This window comes from Ips typographus, linkage group LG12 (genome assembly GCF_016097725.1).
Source record: "Ips typographus isolate SLU linkage group LG12, UJ_Ityp_2.0, whole genome shotgun sequence".
Lineage (NCBI taxonomy): Eukaryota > Metazoa > Arthropoda > Insecta > Coleoptera > Curculionidae > Ips > Ips typographus.
In genome coordinates this window covers 6,618,281-6,641,830 of record NC_138433.1, presented here as the reverse complement: position 1 = coordinate 6,641,830, position 23,550 = coordinate 6,618,281, and the positions used below count along the sequence as shown (strand labels likewise).

General features: G+C 37.5%; 2 long non-coding RNA genes across 2 annotated transcripts in view; one reads left to right on the top strand and one right to left on the bottom strand.

Annotated features, from left to right (window-relative positions):
- Positions 1–23,550, top strand: part of LOC145736752 (uncharacterized) — a 200,977-nt gene that overhangs the window by 131,780 nt on the left and 45,647 nt on the right. The gene's annotated exons all lie outside the window — the stretch shown is intronic.
- Positions 8,844–13,010, bottom strand: LOC145736598 (uncharacterized). Its single transcript, XR_014180036.1, has 2 exons — positions 9,733–13,010; positions 8,844–9,669 (listed from the first exon to the last, which is right to left on the bottom strand). It is a non-coding gene; the product is annotated as an uncharacterized LOC145736598 (long non-coding RNA).

Here is a 23,550-nt window from a genome sequence, read left to right as displayed (position 1 = left end):
TACTACAGTTACCCAAACAGAAAATTCATGCAGAAATTTCTGGTATAGGGGGATCAACCAATGAGAGCTGCAAATACAAAATATCTGTACAATGCAAACCACGCATTACTAGCAAATTTACGTTAAATAATGAACTGCTGATTTTACAAAAATTAGCAAAAGATATGCCAGAACACCCAATTGAAGTAAATACCGAATTATGGCAAAATAAAATTCTTGCTGATCCAGGCTTCGGAAAGCCGGGTCCAATTGATGTGATTCTTGGAGCCCAAGAATTTCACGAAATTTTGTTAGAAGGAATGGACAAGTCAAACGACGGCCTTGTAGCGCAAAATACAGAGTTAGGCTGGATAATTTGGGGAAGCATTCATCAATCCTTAAAACAAACCAACATTGCAGTAGTAAGCATGATAACACAGTCTGAAGCGAAAGAATTATCACGGTTCTGGGAATTAGAGGAAATTTCGGAAAAACGACAATTAACATGCGATGAAAATGCATGCGAGGCATTTTACGATAAAACAACATTGCGTAATTCGAGCGGTACGTACACTGTTCAAATTCCGTTTAAAAACGAAATTGAGTCATCGCAATTAGGTGAGTCAAGGCCAAGAGCGTTGGCACGTTTACTGTCCTTGGAGAAACGATTATCTAATGATTACAAGTTGAATTTGGAATATAAAAAATTTATGAGTGAATACATTAAGCTAGGTCACATGAAACAGGTGCAGTGGAGTAACCAAATCCAAGGAAAATATTACATACCTCATCAACCAGTTATCAAAGAAACCAGTACGACTACAAAGTTGAGAGTAGTGTTTGACGCATCATCAAAAACGACAAATGGAAAAAGTTTAAATGACATCATGCACGTAGGTCCTAAAATTCAAGATGACCTTATAGATATTCTATTACGTTGGAGAAGTCACAGAATAGGATTTACAGCCGACATAGAGAAGATGTATAGACAAATTCGAATTTCCGAAGAAGATCAGGACTATCACAGAATCTTATGGAGATTCTCGACAAACGACCCAATTCAAGAATTCAAGTTATTGACCGTAACGTATGGAACGGCTGCAGCACCATACTTGGCTGTAAAAACAATTCAAAGGTTAGCGGAAGACGAGAAAATGTCGTATCCAACAGCATCAAAAATCAGCTTACAGGACTTCTATGTGGACGATCTAATGTCAGGTGCAGAAGACGAAAGAGAGGAAATTGAAACGGTAAATGAACAATAAGCATGTTCAAGGCCAGCGGGATACACTAAGAAAATGGTCTAGTAATAACAGGGAAGTCATAAAAGCTTTCAAAAAGAACAATATTAGCGGACATTGCGAAACTATTCGATCCGTTAGGATGGCTAAGTCCAGTATTAGTCAAAGCAAAATTGATCATGCAAACATTATGGTTAGAAAAACTTAGCTGGGATGAAGAAGTCTCACAAGAAATAGCAGCTTGTTGGAATAAGTTTCGGCAGCAGTTAAAGTCCGTTGAAGAAATCAGCATTCCGCGTTGGACGTATCAATCAACCAAGAACAAAATTGAACTACACGGATTTAGCGATGCTTCAGAGAAGGCATACGGAGCTGTAGTTTACGTAAAAACTATAAATAACGACAAAAGCATCAAAATCACACTATTGACTGCAAAGTCAAAAGTAGCACCAATAAAAACAAAAACAACACTACCAAAACTTGAGTTATGTGCAGCAGTATTGTTAGCAAGATTACTAACTAGAATTAAAACGGCTCTACGTTTGAATAAAACACCCACATACGCTTGGATTGATTCCATGATAGCATTATCATGAATCCAAGGAACGCCCAATAATTGGAAAACATTACACAATTACAATAAGCTAGGTCACTTTCTAATCGGAAGAGAACTATTGTCACCGATTACCCCAATCTGCGAAGACATCATCAGTAATATGAATCAAAGATGGAAAATGATACAAAAAATGCGTAAAGAATTTTGGAATACATGAATGCAAGAGTACATACATCAACTTCAGCAGCGGTACAAATGGACATCCAAATCAAACAATTTAGAAACGGGAGAAGTAGTAATCTTAAAAGAAGATAACGTAAAACCAAGTCAATGGCCATTAGCTCGAATAACCGAAGCGCACGCGGATAAGGACGGAATTGTTCGAATAGTGTCAATAAAGAAGCCAGGGGGAGTAATTACCAAACGGCCGATTCATAAGCTTATACCGTTACGTGGAGAATCAGAAAAAAAGGCAGTAAAATATGGAAATGAGAGAAATCAATTTAAAGGCAAAACAAGGTCAGCGAATTTGTGGAAGAAAGCCGTTGTTGCGATTTTATTCATATTAAGCTTAGTAAATTCAGCAAAGGCTCAATATAAGATAGAATATCCAAAACCAGGATTGTACATTGAACATATTGGACAAGCAAAAATAGAAAGGGGAATCTTTCGAATTGACATAAAGCTGAATAAATCTGATATCAGTTACCACATAAAAAACATAAAAAATGTTACAGCCCAGATTCAGAACGTATGCCAAAATGTGGCAGAAATATCAGAAAAAACTGAATGCAACACATTAATTTCCGATATGCAATTAAAAGAAACTAGACTAGAGTGGGTTATAAAAGGAATATACGACGTTACAAGGTCAAGGAAACGGCGAGGATTACTTGGAAAACTGATGACTTCAATTTTTGGCGTAAATGACGAAGTATACACCGACATTAACAATCTAGAAAAGAATCAACAACAATTAATACATGCATCTAGTCATCAAACTAAATTTATGCTGCAGGCACTATCTCAGTTTAACGACACCGAAAACAGAATTTACAGCAAGCTTAAGCAGTTTCAAGAAAAGGTTATCAGAAGCCAAGCCGCTATAACTGAGATGAAGCAAAGCTGGTTTCAAGCGGTGGACGAAAACAGACTTAGCATTCACCTTCTGAGCTCATATCAAGTTGGGAACAATTATTTAGATGAAGTATATGACTATTATAAAAGTCAGTCTGACATCTTATACAACACATGCAACATACCAGGTGTCCAAGAGCACCCTGGACATAGGAGATTAACATGGGAAAATGGTTTTGATTTTTTTGCGCCTGTACTGTTCATTTAATGGAAAAACGCTTTAGATAAAAGTTGTAGAGCACATTTTCAGCTATCTACTTGTAATTTTTTCAATACCGTATATTTGACCACTAAGACGAAAAATGGATCTGAAATTTGGAAATTTTAAATCTCCCGCCAAGCGGTCGTTAAGGAAAGTTTATATCCGGTCGTGCTACCAACCTTTCAAAATCATAACAAATCGTTGTCAGTCATTCTGTAATCAAAACATTCAAAACAAGTTTATTTAGTAATAATTTTGAGTTACTACCCATATACTGCGAAGAAAATACAAATAAATCATGATAAAAACACTTTATCAGGAGCCACAGTCCAAAAATCTGGTAAGTTGCGTTCATAACCTCATTCAATGTCTCTACTAAACTTATTTACTTTGTAGCAAAATTCTTTAAGAAAACACTGGTTTTGCTTGCAAATATTTAATGAGGATGACCGAATCAACTATCTCAAGCCTCTTCATAACACTACCAAACGATTTAAAGTGATAAAAACAATGGACTAGGAAGGCCTGCAGATGTTTGAAGATAAGTTGCTTTACTATACAGGGACCACAAAAGAGGGTAAATACTTCCCTCAAAAGTGGTGCAATTTAGTGACCTATGTGACTGATAGTTTTATTGTATCCTTCTGTTTTGTAGTGTTATCAATACACCATAGTGTTTAAGTGGTTTTACATTGTATGATGTTAATAAAAAGGCATTTTTCATAACTGATTGTCAATGTTTTTTCCCATCTCTACAGGGTAAGGTAAGTACTGATATTTAATTAGCTCCATTAGTTAACTTGAACATCATTCACCTACAAGGGTACTTGTAAAATGTCTACTAATCAAACATAGTTTATTTGCAAGTAATGTGTAACTCGAGTTCACATTTGATTAGTAAAGGTATGTCCTGTGACATGGTGTATTGAATTAGAAGCAAATTGTTTCTCTTTAGAGACTTTCAATCACTACATTTCACCTACCTTTGCTAATTTGGAACTCCACTATTATCCAAACAAACATTAGGTTAGTAAGACAAAGTTGTTTTTAGCATAGCTTGTATAGTGAAAGGTTCACCCACTCACACTCAATCTGTGGAACAATCACTGTTTATGTGGTAAGACCAGTTTTCTTTGTCACCTATTGTACCTAAGTTTTTCACTTGAAGAAAATGTATACTGTACCTTGAACTGTGAATAAATAATTAATACAAACGTTCAGTGTACAAAGTTTTATTTGGAACAATTGAGTGTGTGGAAAAAAGAACACAATTATAATGTTAATACCTAAACCTAGAATAGAACAGCTCATGTAGATAGCTCAATTGAAAAGTTGGTTTTTCCACAATACCTACCCATATACAAAAAGTTTTGTCACCTGACTGATAATTTGACTGTGTAAGTCCATATTCTCTTCTTAGAAGGGGTTTCTCAGAGGTTTTATAGCCAGTTTAACATTATTCACATTTCACAGGCACATCAAATTTTGAGATTTAAGTCAGATATCAACACTAAATCGTTTTAAGTTTTAGTTGCAACACTGGTGAAGACCCTCGCTGATGATAGTCCATGAAGTTAAGCACATTGAAACTAAATCACACCACTTTTGAAGGAAGTATTTGGCCCCTTTGTTGTTGTCCCTGTACAGTAGGAAACTTATCTTCAAAGATCTTCATTGTCCACTGTTTTCATCACTTTAAATCGTTTGGTAGTGTTATGAAGAGGCTTGAGATAGGTGATTCGGTCATCCTCATTAAATATTTGCAAGCAAAACCAGTGTTTTCTTTAAGAATTTTGCTACAAAGTAAATAAGTTTAATAGAGACATTGAATGAGGTTATGAATGCAACTTACCAGATTTTTGGGCTGTGGCTACTGATAAAGTGTTTTTATCACGATTTATTTGTATTTTCTTCGCAGTATGTGGGTAGTAACTCAAAATTATTACTAAATAAACGTGTTTTGAATGTTTTGATTACAGAATGACTGACAGCGATTTGTTATGATTTTGAAAGGTTGGTAGCACGGCCGGATAGAAACTTTCCTTAACGACCGCTTGGCGGGAGATTTAAAATTTCCGAATTTTAGATCCGCTTTTTGTCTTAATGGTCAAATCTACGGTATTGAAAAAATTACGAGTTGATAGCCGAACATGTGCTCTACAACTTTTATCTAAAGCGTTTTTCCATTAATTGAACCGTACAGGCGCAAAAAATTCAAAACCATTTTCCCATGTTAATCTCCTATGTCCAGGGTGCTCTTGGACACCTGGTATACTCAATGTTAACACCGGGGCAGATAAGGGAAATAATCCAAACTGCAGAGCGCAAAATGCCACCAAGCATTGAAATCTTACCTCAACCCATATTGAAAACTGAACTTGAGGAAACAGAAAAACAACTACACGATTATGTGTATTTTATAGTAACTGAGTTCAGCAATTTTACCGTAGTCAAGGTCAGTGCGATACCGTCTGCAGTGGAAGGCGACACGTATTTAACAATTGACCTACCTCAAGAACTGCTAGCTAGTGATTACAATGAACAAAAATATTTTCACATAAGTGAAGAAGAATTTAAGAATTGCATAGGAATCAGAAAACATTTATTCGTATGCTCACCGCCTTTAATAAGGAACATTGAAAACAGCCCGAATTGCATTTTAGATGAAATATATCAACGAACTGAACATTCGAGCTGTCCCGTTAAGCGAGTGAAAATTAAAGCAATGCAATGGATTCAACTTTACACCAAAAATTCGTGGATTTTTGTGTCACCTCATTCATCAAAAGTTGCAATCATTTCGATTTCATCAAATTGCATTATATCGACTAATAAAATATCTATAGCAGCTAGGCGCAGCGACGTATTTCCGGTTCTAGCAGGTTTTATCAAGCAGGTGGCGGTAAACTTGACCACGTCAATATGGATTTTTGTGTCACCTGATTCATCAAAAGTTGCAATAACGTGTAACGGTAATAGAGAAGATTTAGTCTTAAATAAAACAGGAATCATTTCGTTTTCATCAAATTGCATCATATCGACTAATAAAATATCTATAGCAGCTAGGCGCAGCGACGTATTTCCGGTTCTAGCAGGTTTTATCAAGCAGGTGGCGGTAAACTTGACCACGTCAATAAAGCAACCACCTCAAAGCTAATACGAAGAAAACATCATTCATCTCTCAGATGATTTTCGAAAGCTAAAAGAAATGGAGGAAGACATTGAAACCGAGCTAGGACAACATCACTGTAAATCCATAACTAAACATTCTATGTTCACAGGTGCACTGACATCAGCAGCGGTAGTACTTATTATCATGGCGGTCATAGTAGCAGTCAACAAATGCCGTCGGGCACTAACTACTGCCAGATCTCAACCAACAATCAAACATAAGACATCTTCAGAGATGATAGAACTGGCATCGCTAAGACAACACAGTCTCAACAATGAGGCCTGATATGAAGTCATCAACCTCTAATTCAGCTCGCCAAATTCAGTCGAGCCCGGCAAGATGTTTAGTCTTCAGCTAAACATATATCTTAATGTTATATAAATAATCAGGGTAATTAAGGACAATCATAGTTTATAGATCTTTTAACATTTCATAATTACAATTAGTAAGCAACTAGCAATCGATAATTGTTTAACTATATTCAAAACAGCGTAACATAGCGTTCTATATTATTTAACAGTGGTTGCAATAATTATAGTTCAGCAGCCACCAAACTGTTTATATATTGTTTACAAATGATGACTGTAACAACCATGTCAAAACCATAGAGTTTAATTGTTTCTGAGCCACTGGTATGGTTAATAGTTTAGTAAGATTGTTAGTTACATGCGTAGGATTAAATCAGTATTGAAATGGCAATCAAGACTCTCATTAACTCTACCCGCCCAATTTAAACCTTCAACCTCCTCAATATTAAACAGTGCATTTTCGACTCCGGAAAATCACTGAGTTTACTAGAATGGCCAAGCGAAAATTTAATTTTAATTTTTTATCATATATTTTCTAAAAAGCTTACTTTCTCCATCTTCCGTCATCGCTTCGTCGTACCTTAAAATTACAGTAATCCTAATCATTAAAGTAACCCTTAGATTAAAATAACACATTTGAAACCTTGGGTAGCCCTTAAATATGCATTATTTTACTAATATAAGTAGTTCTGATGTTGCGACTTATATTGCGCCATTGTCCGCACAAAAATGTTTGTCACAATCATACATTGCCCTGTCTATGACTTAACACATCGTCTTTCACTGGTCACCAAATAGTCCAGTAGCTGAATTCTAGCAATATCCTTTTCATAGTCCCTTCTGCTTAGGCTTTATTTTCATCATGTGGTTGACTCTGGTGATACGGTTAAATGTCATCTTCAATGGTCGTCCAATACTGGCTTTGCCCAGCGCCACTTAGTACATTGGCTTCTTATGGCTCCCTCAAGCGGTTTTTACATGTAACGAAAATAAGAACAAAGGTTAATATGCGTTACTTAAGGCTTAATAACAACATATAATAATATATAATATTACACGCATATTTCTTTTATATCTCAATTAAATTAATAACCTTCAACCGAGTGAATTTTATTCACTGGTATACTTCAAACCGATTGCAATAACTTTTGCATATGTTTAACTAATGTCCCAATTTCCATATCAACTAAGTTTTATTTATCCAAAAAAAAATTACTAAATTGACGATAACGTTTGATTGCTTCTCCCCTAGATTATCTGTAAACAAAAATAAGAAAGTAAATTATCAAAACGTAAACACAAAACAAAATTTACGGTTGTCTAACGACCATATGGTTTGAAATGCACTCTACTTAAGTAGTGCAAACAACCTATACTCGGTTTATTTTGTCTTGGCAGCGGTTTTGAGGTAGGTCAGGGTAACGCTTGTGTCATCATTAACATATTAATAAACAGTGACGTATTGACGCCTTTAAACGTATTACGCCTTTATTAACTTTACCCATCTTACCTTTAATTAAACAAGAAAAATGGTTAAATATCATTTATTTTCTTCGTGCTACAATAGTCATTATTATATAGATAAAATTTAAATATACAATATATAATATAGATATAATACATTGAACAATAACTGTTTCACTTGTCTTGTTTGGTTTGGGTCCCTCCGGGTTTCGCCTGATCAGTGTTCAACTGGTCTTCATTTCTTTCCTCACGTATAGGCACTTGATATGGTGCCGTACCACGTACACGTGTATGATTTATTCGTCTTCGAAGAGGCGTGGCAGTCACCTGCCGAGTCCAATTTGTCATGTTTGCTGTATTTGGTGGTGGCTCAACGGGGTTCCAATTCGATCGCAAAGTCACCCTCGGCACTTCAACTAACGTCGGTTCACGTCTTGATCCAAAATCCGTCAACCCTAAATGGATGTCCCATCATTCTCGGTGGCAAATGGGGTCGGGGAGGTTGATATGGTTCACGCCGCCTGAATTGTGAACTCCTGTACTCACAAACATTGCATTCGCAACCATCCACAAACAGATTTCCCAAAATTGTCTTGGTTGATAGAGTGGCACCCTCGGAGGTGCGCAAATTGCACAACCACATCTTGTTATGATGAAACCTCACGTTAATGAGATTTCAACTTTTTTAAATTAGATTGCTCAAGGTCGTGGATTAATTGCATGAGTTCATAGTTAGCTATAAATGAACACACTTGGATACTCTGCAGGAAATCAAACGAACCGTTAGTTGCATATGTACACGTGTATATTACAAATGAAAATTTTACAAATAAACTACAATATTTACAATCTTACAAAATTTACAAAAAGTTGCCGAGAAACAAATTATTGAAGGAATTAACAAGAAAAAATAAAAGAAAACAAAATTGAAGTTGAATTTAAAACAAAATGAAAAAGCAATTTAAATTTGAAATTAAAAAAAAAAAACAGGAAAAGTTTTCCCAGTGCCAAACTGTCTCTAACTGCCCTTACCAGTTCTCAAAGACGATGTTTGGGTCCTGGAACCTCCAGTATCCTCTTCCCAGTAGTCAGTAGTGGCCACCGCTGATTTCCAGGTAGGAAATGGGGTCCAGAGACTGGTGACAGATACCTAAGGTAGAAAACAGCAGAACACCAGGGAAAACGAACAAACAGCTTCAACACTTGTTCCGGCAACCAAAAAGGTGACCAGAGGTAATGACAAGTGTTGAAGTTGTTTAAAGCAAACTAATATAAAATAAAAAAAAAGAAATAAATAAAACTAAATCAAGTGAGGAATTGTGGTAGTTCAACTCTGACCTTCTGAAACTCTGTGGCCGCTGGTCGGCCTTTCCAACACGTGGGTTGGTCCGGAAAACTCTGGACAAAGCAGTCCCGGTTAGGCTTTTTCAATCGCCGATTGAAAAGTTCTCCGGTCGGGAAAACCCCTAGATCTCTGGTCAGAAAATACTCAGATCTCTGGTCGGAAAGCCCTCAGATCTCTGCTCGGAAAGCCCTTAGATTTCCGGTTGGAAAGTCTTTGGATCTCCGGTTGGAAAGTCTTTGGATCTCCGGTTGGGCCGAACACAATACTGTGTTGGAAAATTGGGCCGATACAAAATAATTCAAAAGAACTAACAATAAAACCAATTTACCTGTAATTCGGCCAGATGATCACGGATTAAAAAAACTTAAGACACACACGCGCCACACCGCTCAGAAAAAAGGTCAGATGTCGGCAGTTCGAGTGATGTAGTGGTAAAGAGGCCGATATCACAAAGTGGGGTGATTAAATAGGACCTGACACAAAGAAACACGACCACAAACCGACGCTTCCCCGACAAAAATCGAAACTAATCACGTGACTACGGCACCTGATAACTTATCAGGTGACGCACCCACATTTACAACAAAATGTGCACAAAGTGCAAATGGAGGATTTAAGCGATCGGAATCGGTCTACTAGTGTAACTAGGCCCACGGACATTAAAAACACAAACCAAACGAGTTACGGACGAAAACTCTATTTCGTACGTAACAATCTTTCCGTAGGTTTCCTCCTTGTCTCATCATTGAATCAATAAGAATCATCTGGTATTCCATGTGAATTATTTGGGTCCAAAGTGCTAGTAACGCCTTTGTGACTCCCAAATACACTATTCCTGGTCGCTGTATTTCTTGATGTAATTCCCATAAATGGTATAAAGCCATGTCATATAAATGTAATTTGACATTTATGTCCGAAACACATCGGGCATAATATAGCAACATCACAATCCACTCCATTTCTTATAAACTTTCGATAGATATTTTTTCAAGGAAACGCATTCGCGGTACTATTACGGTACTTCGCTAACTAAAATGCAAATCACAGCGACAGAATTATTTATATTCTCTTAATTTCATGTCATCACTTTTACGGGACGCATGCGGTCGCATATTATTCATTTGATGCATTTTATTTTGACCGAATACATTATGCTGGTATTCACAAATATCCAACACTAAAATAAAACGAAAACTCGTTATTTTAAATCTGTCTATCCCCCAATTTCACATACCCCTGACATTTATATTTATTTAAGTATTTACTTGAATATAATAATATAATATATATAATAATTACTTGAATATAAATATAATAATATTTAACGTCCCTCGTATTTTTGTCTAAGTATGCCATTTTGATTATATCATTTTTTCCATTGTAGTCAAATAATTTGTAACACGCGCGCTTAGATAATCATTTTACACACTTTTGGTGTAACTGCGGAAAATTAGACTAATATCCGTTCGTGAATTTTTCAATTGCGCATTAAATTCAGACGCGGATAAGAGAATAATAATCCCTGAGCTCAGTAACTTCAAATTTAGGTATAACTCGGTATGTGAAGTTTGTACCCAACAAACGTAATGTTCTTATTTCAACAAAATTATTACTTTGTATACAAAGTGTTACAATCTTTATGTCAGTAAGGGATAGACGGTGCCTTATTATCGTTTATTTATTTTACTTCAGCGGCACTGCATTCACAGCAGTTTTGTCATTTTATGGACGAAACGGTCCTTTACTTTTCCGTCTCCAGTCACTTTCTTTGTGAGCCTGAGTGAAGTTGTCTCTTTTTTCTTCTCTTCTCTGTGCCTAATCATGAGCGGTAAGTTGATTTCTGCTCTTTGGCTCGTTACTCGTAGGGTATGTAACCTAATGTTTTTCTTTATTTTATAGACAATTCACCTCCACAATTCACCCCAACTCCCGACAGTGCGCGCGCGGGTCGCGTATCGCCGCCCTACGTGCCTTGGGCTGCCTTTGGCACGGGCACGGACGGGGTTCGCAACCACCCTCTCGGCTTAGTAACCCGTGGGGGTCCCCTGACCCGTCGAGGCCTGCGACGCCCCCGGCCCAAGCCGAGGAGCCTGCTAACACGGGGAACAGGGCTGCCACACAGCCCGCTGATGGGGAGGCTCCTGCTCCTAGACATGGAGCCACTATTATAATTAGTGGTGCTAACTGCACCATTAATTTTAATTATTATTAGTTTCTTTTTATTTTTTTATTATTACTATTATTATCATTTATTTGTTTTTTTTTCTTAGTCGTAATAAAATCTTTGTTGTTTAAAGTTGTCTCTTTTGTGTGTCTTTCCCATATTTTTTCATAAAGGCGTACATTCTGGGGTCCAGGGATCGTAATAGGGTAATATTCTGCTTACATGCACAACTTCACTTTTTGCTTTATCTGATCTGCCCTTCTGTATCTCATAATCCACGCCCGACATTTTTCGTCTTATATAATAAGGTCCGAACCACCTAAGCAGCAATTTTTCACTTTTCCCAACTTTCCTTACCGGGGTGAAAACTTTCACTTGGTCACCTCATTAAACTCCACATGTCTATGTTTACAATCGTAACGCAGTTTATCTATATCCTGTCGTTTTCTTATATTTTCAGCTGCAAAATTACGTATTGCCAGACTAGTTTTCCTAATTTGATTGCTATCAAGAGATTCAGCATGTGGCATAATGTTTGCTTCAGTTGGTTGTGGCTGTGGCTCGCATTCTTCAGTTGTTTCATAATCTCCAAAATTTAGGATCAATTTGTCCGAACCATGCTGCAACGTCACTTTATTGTTATTATAGTCAATGACTGACTTTGTCGTCGCCAAAAAGTTATGTCCCAAAATTAGAGCTTTGGACAAATTTTTAACCACTAATGCTTCAACGCATATCTCTTTATTATTAATTTCAATCGTCACTTGTGAATTCCCAATAGGTGTAAGAGGGTAACTGCCTGCCGTAATTAATTCAACATCATTTTCCAAAGGATACATGTTATTAATATAATTTAAATCCACAATACTTTTAGACGCTCCGGTGTCTAGAACGACATTTACATTTTCTTGATTATTTACTTTTAAATGCACATACAATAACCCTCCTTTGACGCCCTTTGATGACAGGTGGACAATCTCGTTAGGGCTTCCTATTGACGAAATTGTCCTCTTTCGTTTGGGTTTTGATATACCCGATCATTTCGACGGTTATCTGAATTATTTCTGGAACTGTTTGCATTCCAGTTGCATGATGCATGCCCTACTCTTTTGCAATTAATGCATTTAATGCGTCCATCGTGTGTTCTTGTATTAGGTAAATAGCTATTACCTTGATTTCGGTAAGGTGCTCTGTTTCCATAGTTTGGACCTCTATACTCATTATTTCTATTCCTTAGTATATCCCGATTTTGGTAATATGGCCGTTGACCGCCATTATTTGAATCATTATTAACGGCATTGTTCCTTGGTGGCATATTTCTTGTAAAATTTCCACGATAATTGACAAAATTCCTGTTCGGACCGTTACTGGCGACATTCCTGTTATCTACGAAATTTCTCCTTGTGCTATTACTATTATAATAGACTCGATTTCTATTTGGATTGCCATCTCTGCGTGGAAAATTTGTTGTATTTCCTAGTCCGCTCCTGACTATTTGATTCTCATTATTTAACGCATCGGACACGGAAAGCAGTGCCGTATCACGTGTCATCTGATTCACAAGGGTTCTCTCTTTAATGTCACTCAGCTTTAACTCTAGCTGTTTTAAGTCATTTAAATTTTTATTACCTGAACTCAGCAAGTAATACATTTCATAGTAGGATGGATGTAAACCATTTTCAAAATGGTCCCTAAAAGTGTCAAAAGACATGGTCGGGTCAATTTCTGTTGCCAACGCAAGTAAATCGAAATAATATTTTTTAACATCCTCATTGTCTTGATGTTTTCGTGTATTTAATCGAAACTTTAATTCTCTTAGTGGCTGTTCACCAGAAAATTCTATTAAAAAGTCTGTTTTTATATTCGTCCATGTTTTTGCCTGGTTCGCCGGTTCGTTAATATAACCATCAAACCAAGTCTGAGCCGGGCCTTCCAAGAAATTTGCTAAGTAGGAAATTTTGTGGTTTTCCGACCAGCTGTTTGCAATCGCTGCTTTTTCATATTTATTCACAAAAATAATGGGAGAGTCTATAGATGGGTTAAATGTAGGTGGACATGTAAACTTTGGGGTGGCTGGAGTTTTTGGCTCAGCCAAAGCTACCTGTAAAGTCATGTTAGCCATTGCGGCAGTATTGTTAGGGCGTATCACACTGTTTCTCTCTCGAATTACAGGGGGTGGGCAAGGATTATTATAACCTTGTAATAAATCTATGGGGCGGGATGAGGTAGGCTTTGGCACTACCACTTCTAAGGGACTTTCTTGCCAAGGCTCTTAGAATCTCGATTCTAGGAGGCAACCAACTAAATGTAGATTTTTACAACGGGTAGCCGAATACTTGGGACACATTATAAAAGCCGGTGGGTACACTACCCAGCCTGAGAAAACTGGAATTTTTGAAAATTATCCTGTGCCAAAGACAGTTAAAGAGGTACGTGGTTTTCTTGGACTATGTGGATTTTATCGCAAGTTTGTTCTAAATTTTGCCTAGGTTTTTTACCCAGTTGACCAAGAAAAATTAAAAATGGCTCTGAAACAAGCTTTGATTAAGCCGCCTATTCTAAAGTACCAAGATATGAATCTTGAATTTATTTTGAACATAGACGCAAGTGCAACTGCAATCGTCGCCATTTTAGCGCAAAAATATGACGGAATTGAACATCCTGTATGTTACGCCAGCCGTACGCTGAATACTGCTGAACAGCGGTATTCCACAATTGAAAAAGAATGCCTGGCTATAGTGTACGCTGTTAAGAAATACCGAATCTACTTAACAGGAACTTATTTTACAATTATGACAGACCATCGGCCACTGAAATATTTATTGAATATTAAGGATCCAAGTTCCAGACTGGCCAAATGGAGGATGTTCCTAATGGAATACAGTTTTACTGCTCAATATAGACCAGGAAAAATGAATGCAAATGTAGATAGCCTTACAAGACTAAGAACAGAAGAAGTTTAAAACCCTTCACGATAAGCTCACACGTCTGAGTTCTTTTAATAGTTAATTAATAGTGCAGGCACAAGTGTATTATTAAAAGAACCACCACCCCCCTACCTTAAATACAACTTTTCTTAATACTTCCCTCTCCCCTCCGTCAAACGACAGGGGTTTCGTCGCTTCTTCTCCTCCCCCCCATTTTTGACAATAACGTTTTTTGCGGCGCTTTCGGGGTTCAGCGCAACTCAAATTCAACGTTCAACTTCCACCTCCGAACAGTCAACCTTTCTAACTGCAATTTGACCTTGTCAGACCTTGACATCTTAAATAAGGGTCTCAAATATAATTTCAACTTCCAACCTAATGTCAAAGATTTACAAATTCTTTCTGCTCACGTCGAAAATGTAATTTCTAGGGGTGTCCCTGTAGCGTCACAGGGTATAGGTATAGGTCTTCCTAAGATTCATAAACAAAACATCCCCATCAGACCTGTACTTATCCTTTTGTGGTTCCCCCTGCCACCGTCTTTCCTCCTGGTTGCACGACACAATTCTTCAAATCACCAACTTCAACAAGAGATACTCAATTAAAAATTCCACTGAACTATGTTGTGAATTGAAAAATCTATTCATACCTCCAACCGCTATGATGGTATCTTTCGATGTGTCGAACCTTTTTCCAAGCATCCCTCCTGACGACTGCATTTTCCTAGTACAGGGATTACTGTCCAGCTGTGAGAACACTGACCCTTTCCAGGTGGAGGATTTGGTGTCTCTAGTAGCTTTGGTTCTTGATCAGAATTTATTTCAGTTTGATAACAAGTTTTATGCATAAACCAAAGGCCTCGCAATGGGATCATGCCTTTCCCCTCTATTGGCGGAAATTTTTTTCACCCTCAACCAGAAAATTGCATCCTTAAACCCATTTTTCCATCGCCTTTTTAGCATTCCAATGTCCCAACATAACTTTAACACTGAACTTTCATGGATAAAACAATAGCCTTGAATAATAACTTTCCATCCTTTTTAATAAACAAACTTTATTACAACCATTTTAACAAATACATTAACAAAGATCTAATTATACCTGACGTAAATAAATAAACCACTTTTTTCTCCATACCCTTTTATGGCACTGTTTCATTACAATTAAAAAACATTTTTAAATCACACAACATCAAAATTTGTTTCAAAGTTCAACATAATTCCAGGCGGTTCCTTTCCAATTTAAAAGATCCTACTCCCTTACTTCGGAGATCTGGAGTTTACCGGTTGTCTTGCTGTACCCCACAGTGTACAGCTCTCTACATCGATCAAACAAGTAGAAAGTTTTCAACCAGAGTCCATGAACACACTAGAGAGGCTAATAAATTCCAGCAGAACCCGAACTTAGATAACACTACTATCAAATCCAATTTTGCTCGACACCTCACCCTTACTAATCACTCCTTTAACATTGAACAGGGGTTCAAAGCATTACATCTATGTGAAAAGAGCAATCTTCGAAATCTTCTTCATGTCTCTGAATTTTTAACCCTGCCACCACGTCTGCCCCTTTTCTTCCCTGTTTCTCCCTTTTTTAACTTGTGAAGCCTCCCCCTTGAGACTTTCCTCCCTTCAGGCTCCCCTTCGTCGCGCATGTAAAAAGCAAGTCTTTCAATTATAATCCATTCTAATTTTGCTTAAACCTTCAAGTTAGTTTAATCAACTAATTAAAGTTGTTTGTTTACTTTGTTTGGTTTCCGCTCTTATCCCGCTACAGTGACATCGTTGGCAGACGACAGAATCACTTGACAGTCTGTCAGTCTTCAGTTTGTAAATCACTTTCGGTCATTTTGTTAACGGTTTATCAGCGCCCCCTATAGCCTTTGAATTAGAATCTCAACGGTTTCCTACTCTTCGCTTTTACATCTTATCAGGGCTTAACGGTTTTTTGGAATTCTTCCACTTAATCGTCCATTTTGTCCTGACTGCCTGTGTGAACCGGTGGGAATTGTCAAGGGCTGTAGTTCAACATTAGGGGTTACCCTGACCTTGGGCGAATGTAGCCCGGTCAATTTTATTTAATTAATTTAATTTAATGGTAGTCAATTTATTTTTTATTTTTTCTCCCCATAATAGGTAACTATATTAATTTATATAAAAAAATCAATATCAACTTCTCAATTACTTTCAGATTTATTAACTCTAAAATGTTTCACATAAATTCTTAATGTAAATTCAATCTGGGTCTTACTGTCTCTCCCCGTCTAGAAAGACAGTCGGCGGTGTTTACCAAACCTAAGGTACGTTTTCCACTTTAGCGGTGTACTCTTTAGTAGATTACGATTTATACTGAAGATGAGCATTTATATGCTCGAAACATGTCAGGCATTTTGACCTTCACCAACGTGAGGGTGATTTGAGGGTTTAATAAATATATTGTGGAGAAGGTTGCGTATTTTTTCACCACTTTTACGATTTCACCTCCACTGCGAGTAACATGGACTACTATATACTATAATTGTTTCCAAGCGTTCTTCATTTTAAATTGCCGAATATCGACGTATCTACTGTGACCACTGTACCACTGTATACACCAGCACTATAACCTTATTTATCTTTCTTCTCCTAAACATCAACCAACTTATGTCAATGTCAAGCAAACCCATTTATCGTTTATCCAAAATGACATTATTTCTTTACTAGTACAATATTGAAATTTATTTTTGTTCCAAAAACCAAATTGGAGGTTTCTACGCAGGAAGAACGTTTGTTTGACGCATATAAATAAATGTATAAATAAAGAAGAGTTATTTATTACGCTAATAAATATTAATTACTTACAGTCCTTATATTTTTAACCGAAGCCTAAAATAATAATTTATAAAAGTAGTTAGTACTTTCAGCGCTCCCTTAAAAAAAAAAATCTTAAATATTAAAGACAATGTTTAACAAAGTGCAAAATTTCTGCTTAAACCATGAAGCGTTGGGAAAATCTGGATACAGCCAAGGCATAAATTAACCAAAAAATAGAAAGTATATTTTATAGATGTAAAAAATCATATTATGTGTAAAGTTTTTTTTTGTTTGGCATCAAGCCAAATTTTCCTTTAGATCTTTTTGTAAGCTTTAAGATTCTCTTGTAATTAAAAGACTCTGTACAAGTGGAGAACAAATAAAATTGAATTGATAGTAGTTTTTATATGTAAGTCTAAAATAAATACCATTTTGGGAAACTTTACATGAAACAATCTGCCAAAACCAAAATAATGATCCAGCACATTGTACTGGGTGGACCACTGTAGATAAGCAATTGGCAACAGTAGCTATTAAAGATCTGGACAATATTTTCCTGATAGTAAATGGAACAGCTGCGAAAGCCGTTAGTCTTGAATTTTGATGGGGTTGGGGGACTGATGTATGTATATGTAAATTAGGCACAATTTTTTTTATGCAACAAATCGAACTGTGTATAACGTTAAATTCGCTATTAAAAGAAGTGTCTAATACGCAATAAACTTTTTTACATCCATATGAAAAACAATGGTTTCTCAATCCATCCAGAACATGTCAATCTGCCAGGAACCTCTCTTCCCTCCTTGGTGCAAAATTTCGAGGCTGATAACGTCAGTCCAACGACGGAGACCGAACCTCCTGCCGAATAATCTCAGGTACTTTCACTATGTAGTAGGATTGTGTCGAAGCGCATGTTACACACCGTCTGACAGTTAGTCCTGCTTTACCAGAAAGTCTTATTATAAATAGATACCTATAATCTAAAATAAGGTATAGATAAACCAAAAATGAGATATTCAAATTGAAAAAGTTTTCGAAAACGCCTTTTTTGATGGACCTAATTAATATGTAAATATTATAAATTCTCAAGATCGAAGAACTGATCGGAAATTTACAAATTATTCATAAATAACCCAGAATAAAAAATCAACAAGAAGCTTTTTAAGTTTCAATCAATGATTAAAATATTGTCCGTTTTGGGTCGTAGATACAATTTTTGCAACTAGTTAAAATTCTAAAACGTCTTTTACAGTTTTTTTTTGTAATAAAAAAATCTGTTTCTTAGTTTTCATAACTCGTATAATCTGGTGATCTGGCCATATATCAGGTATACTGGCCTAGCTAACTGTTCGAAACCGTTCAGTGCACATGTATCAAAAAAATTGTGGCCAAAATAGTGTCCTATGTCATTGGAAAGAAAATTTTAATGGCTTTCAAAAAATGGAATAATATACAGGGCGTCCAATTTATAATGGAATGACATTAAACATAAAATAATTTCTTCATCAATATTGTTAGGTTAAAAAAGTGCAAATCTAGTATTGTAGCAATCAAACTTTAGTTACTAAAAATAACAAATCAAATTGTTATTGTTATAGGGACTTACATTAGCTTGAGACAAATCACTACTGTAATGGAATTTCAACTAATTATGTATGTAATAATCAACAAAGCTAAATTTACAATATTTTTATCTTAAACGGGGTAAACTTACTCATCTATCTTGTACTAAATTTTTTAACATTGTGTAACAGCGTCAGCGAGTAGCCTATCGGCGAGTCCAATAAAACAAACCTTTCACTTAACTAATTTATTTAAAAGTAGGTTCTTGCAAAACAATTAGAAAGCATTGAACAACGTGTAACAAGTGGTTTTTGCGGCGTGATTCTAACAATGCGCGAGTGCCGTGTGTATTTCCCGTGATTTCTATGCGCACACTGGTTATTTTAGGATTACCGAATATGGACCATCTGGCTGGCTGCTCCTGCTGATTGGCCGCACTTTGACCTTCAGCAGCAAGTAATGTGGCCCAATATGTAGCGTTTATGTTGTGAAAGTGTAGAATAATATAAAAAAACGACTTTCCCAAAACCTCTCAAATATTACCTACATTGTAAATAGCAGAATAAAAATAAAATTGACTGCATGAGGAGAAAACATTCTTGTTTCTGTGAACCTAAAGACTGAAAAACCTATCAAAACTGTTTAAGAATGATAGATGTCACTTCTCAAAAAAACGCCTGGTCTATAGGATTATTTTGGAAATGCTACAAACCCTTCAAAAACTGAAAAACCTATCACAAAATGTCTACATTACCTGATGGCACTAAAAATATTTTAAAAATTGCCCGATATGCCTCTGCAGGATAATTCTGCAAATGTCAGACGCCTCTATAAATACTCAAAATTTTTGAATTGAAATGCAGGAGACCTTTGAAAAAGGAAGAATCTGTCAAGAATTTTTTAAAAATGTCAGAGATGTCTTTAAAGGATATTCTGGAAATGTCAACGCCTCTAATAATTGAAAAAAAAAATTTTAAAACCGTTCTAGTTCCCTTTAAGTTTATTTTGTAAATGGCGGAGACTTCTAGAAACTGAAATACTGTCAAGAAATTGAGAATATTTCTAGAGCTACATATTTCTAAAAATTCCAAATGGCGCCAGAATCATTTTGAGAATTTCTTTAAAAACATCTGAAGAATCCCAAAAATCTTTTACAATTGCCACAAGCTTCTATAATTTAAATTTTACAAAAAAGCAACAATGGCAACTGTGGGCAACAAAACTTAATAATTTCAGCTATACCTGTGGCAGCAGCGCTTATACTCAACGACCGTCAAATCAAATTGATTTTCTTGCAAACAATATTTGTTTTATGTTGGCAAGTTGGCACAAACTATGAAAATTTGTGACGTCATCCAAATTTTGTTTGACTTACTAAAACGGCCCTCACACGATCAGCATTACTGTCAGTATATAATAAAAAAAATACTGATTAAAGATACTATCACATATTATTTAGTCTTGTATTTTTCGTACCTATACCAGTCACCATTAGCCTTAAACGAATTGTCACCTCTAAAAGAGACATTTACAAAACTAGTCAAAACATCTGAATAAAATGGACCAAATTTTTAGTGCTAAAATCATCAACATGCCACACCATGAACTCTAAATCATTGTGCTATAAACTGCGAAACATTAAGAAGATTCAGATCAAAATTAAGCCGGCTAATAGAAATACTCGAAGTGGCTACCATCAAGCAAATTGCAACAACCGCACGAACACTGAATTCCAACAACACGCTCGTAAAGAAATAATACGAACACAAAAGAAAATTGAACATATTCAACAACATAAGGACATTGTTAAATTTTTTCCCGAAGAAAGATTTGTACCAGCTAAAGGTAATCGGCAATTGAAGCCAGACATTTTTTGTATAAATATTGTCGCAGATTCCAACATTTACATTCACCATACCGATCGTACTATACAATGAATAATCGTTTATGTCAGCAATTCTGGTAGGAATCTGGGTTAATCGACGAGTATTTATTCAGCAAGGCTGGCGATCTAAAATGACTGGTCTCCGGGTTGGTCGGCGAGCAACATTCCCTAACTTGAAGTGGTGGGTCGGCTCGCTACCCTCTCAGGATCCCAGGCTGAAAAGAGAAGGGTTCTCTCGCAACTTGAAGTGACCGTTAGAACCCTTAACCCTGTCAGTTGCTTACTTGGTCCTTTGGTCACATCGTACAAGAACACCTTGCGTGCCCCTTCAGCGAGGAGCTCACCCTCCCCGAACTTCCATGCGCTCAACGACGATTACGGCCGTGTTGGCCCTTCTATTCTGGGGGTAAGAATAACCCCCTCTTAAGTGTTTGGTTCACATCGTTTTTGTAATAAATAAGGCATACCTGTAACCAGAGTTTTTTCTCTACCATCCCTCACTACGCACCCCTAAACGCGACATGGTAGAGGCGTCCCGTTCAATCCCCGTCTATTAATCCTCATATTGGTAGACACACCCTCGTAATCCAAGCCACTGAAGGCTCAAGAGGAAAAAGGAATGAATAAAGGGTATAACCTGAGGTCAATAAAGCCAGACAGCCCGTTTGAACCAAGACATAGAAGCTCGAGTGTGGGGGATACACGAAGACAGGAGCCAGAGGGCCTACCTGAATACATCACCCTCACTGTAGTGAGACAGAAAGCGAACTCGACGTAACAATAAGAGAGAAAAACTCACCCCCGCTAGCACAAGCACAATCAGAGAGATTAGAAAGCAGAAAAAAAGTGATAATAGGCACCAACGCCATGGCAGACGTTACAATCTCCACTGTAGAGACAGGAGAAAAAACACCCGCACTACCCCAGTTCATCAGCAACCCAACTTTCGACCCCTGTACAGACTCAGCACCAGTATTTATAGCTACCTACGAGCGAACAGCGGTGGCTAACAACTGGAATGATGCCCTAAAAATCCTGTACTTTCACTCCTTCTTAAAGGGGGCTGCAAACATATGGTACAGGCAATATAAAGAAACTTACCCCGACAGTAACTGGCACCATATCTGCCAGGCCTTTAAAATCGAGTTTAGTGACGGCGACATCAATTCACGGCTACTCTCAAAAGTGCGGGAAAGGAAACAAGGGTCCCTGGAATCAACAAAAAACTACTTTTACGACCTAATAGTTCTATACGAAGAGTACAAGCAAGTGGTAGACCTTGACGAGTTCCAAGAAATTTTTCACAACGGCCTAAGTGACGAATCCAGAGCAAGATACTACTGGCTCACGCATTTCCCCAACCGGGCCCCTCGAAACATGGATGAAATGAAAATGCTGTGCATTACGATGGACAACGCTCCTGTAGAAACCATCCCACCACCAGCATTTAGACCCCAGCGCCAATTCGAGTACAATTCAGCCCCCAGGCAACAGTCAAGCTACGAAATAAATCGCCCCTATCGAGAAAGAACCCCGCCACCACCCAGAAGGACGTACGATATAAGGCGCACGCCAGGGCCAGAAAGGCGCTACGTCTCCACAAGAACTAGAGACAATAGACCCGCGTGCTATAACTGCGGGAAACTAGGGCACTTTGCTGCAGTGTGCAGAAGCAGGCAGCAGTACCCAAACGCCAGGGGGTGGCAAAACTAAGCCCTGTCACCCTCTCCACTCAGGGCCCAACGTGCTGCAAAATTCTACACATCAACGCGGTGGTGAACGGTTACTATGTACCAGTAATTATCGACACGGGTGCGGAGTTAAACATAATAAGCCACCACCTCACAGAGGGGGTGTACAAGCGTGGCCAACACCCTACCCTACTAGTCACAGCAGGAGGACAAAGAATAGCTAGTCAAGGAGAGACATGGGCATCTCTTGAACTTAGGGGCAACAAAGTAAGAAACTTGAAAGTGAAAGCGACAGTATTGACAGGCCCACCCCAACCTTTGATATTAGGGACGGAATTTTTACGGGAAATGAAGGCTTCCATATGTTTAATAATGAACACGCTCAGCTTGGTACAAAACATGATTATACCACTAAGACAGAATATGAAAAGCACCCACAAGCTGCACCCAATTGCCAATATAAAAAGCACTCACAATCTTAAATTAGAGCCAAGACAGAAAAGCAGCGTACGAAGCTGGAGAGAAGTTTTCCGAGAAATGCCCGGATCAATTTTCAGCTTGCCGAGCAACATTGCATGGGCCTTTGCGTCCTCCACAACGCCAAGCAAGAGGGAGTCGGAAAAGCCATTAGAAATTACCTAGCGGAAAAAGAAACAGACAAAATAAGCTTAGGCAGTACGACCAGCTTTCAGAAAGGAAACAGACACGTCTTACAGATGGCAATAATAGGAAATAATGGCGAATGCACGCCCGCCCAGACACTCAAAAACTGCTGCACTAAATTAAAAGAATGGACAGTACGGAACGGTATCTCTAACATAGCCATCCCAAGATCGACTGCCGCAAATAACAGAACCGACTGGACAGAAATTAAAAATGCACTCTACGAAGATTTCAAAGACACAAACTTAACGTTATGGGTCTCTAAAGATATAAACCCGCTGCCAAAACCCCATAAACTGAGCTCATGGGACGCCCTGCCGTACTTTGTACAAGACGAAGAAAACATGGCTGAAAAAAGAAGAATATCTGAAGATTGCGTCCTTAATCCAGGGGAAAAGAAAACAGTAAAAGTTGAACCTGAGCCCCCAGGAAACGACAAAAAACTCATGGTGCCAAACGAA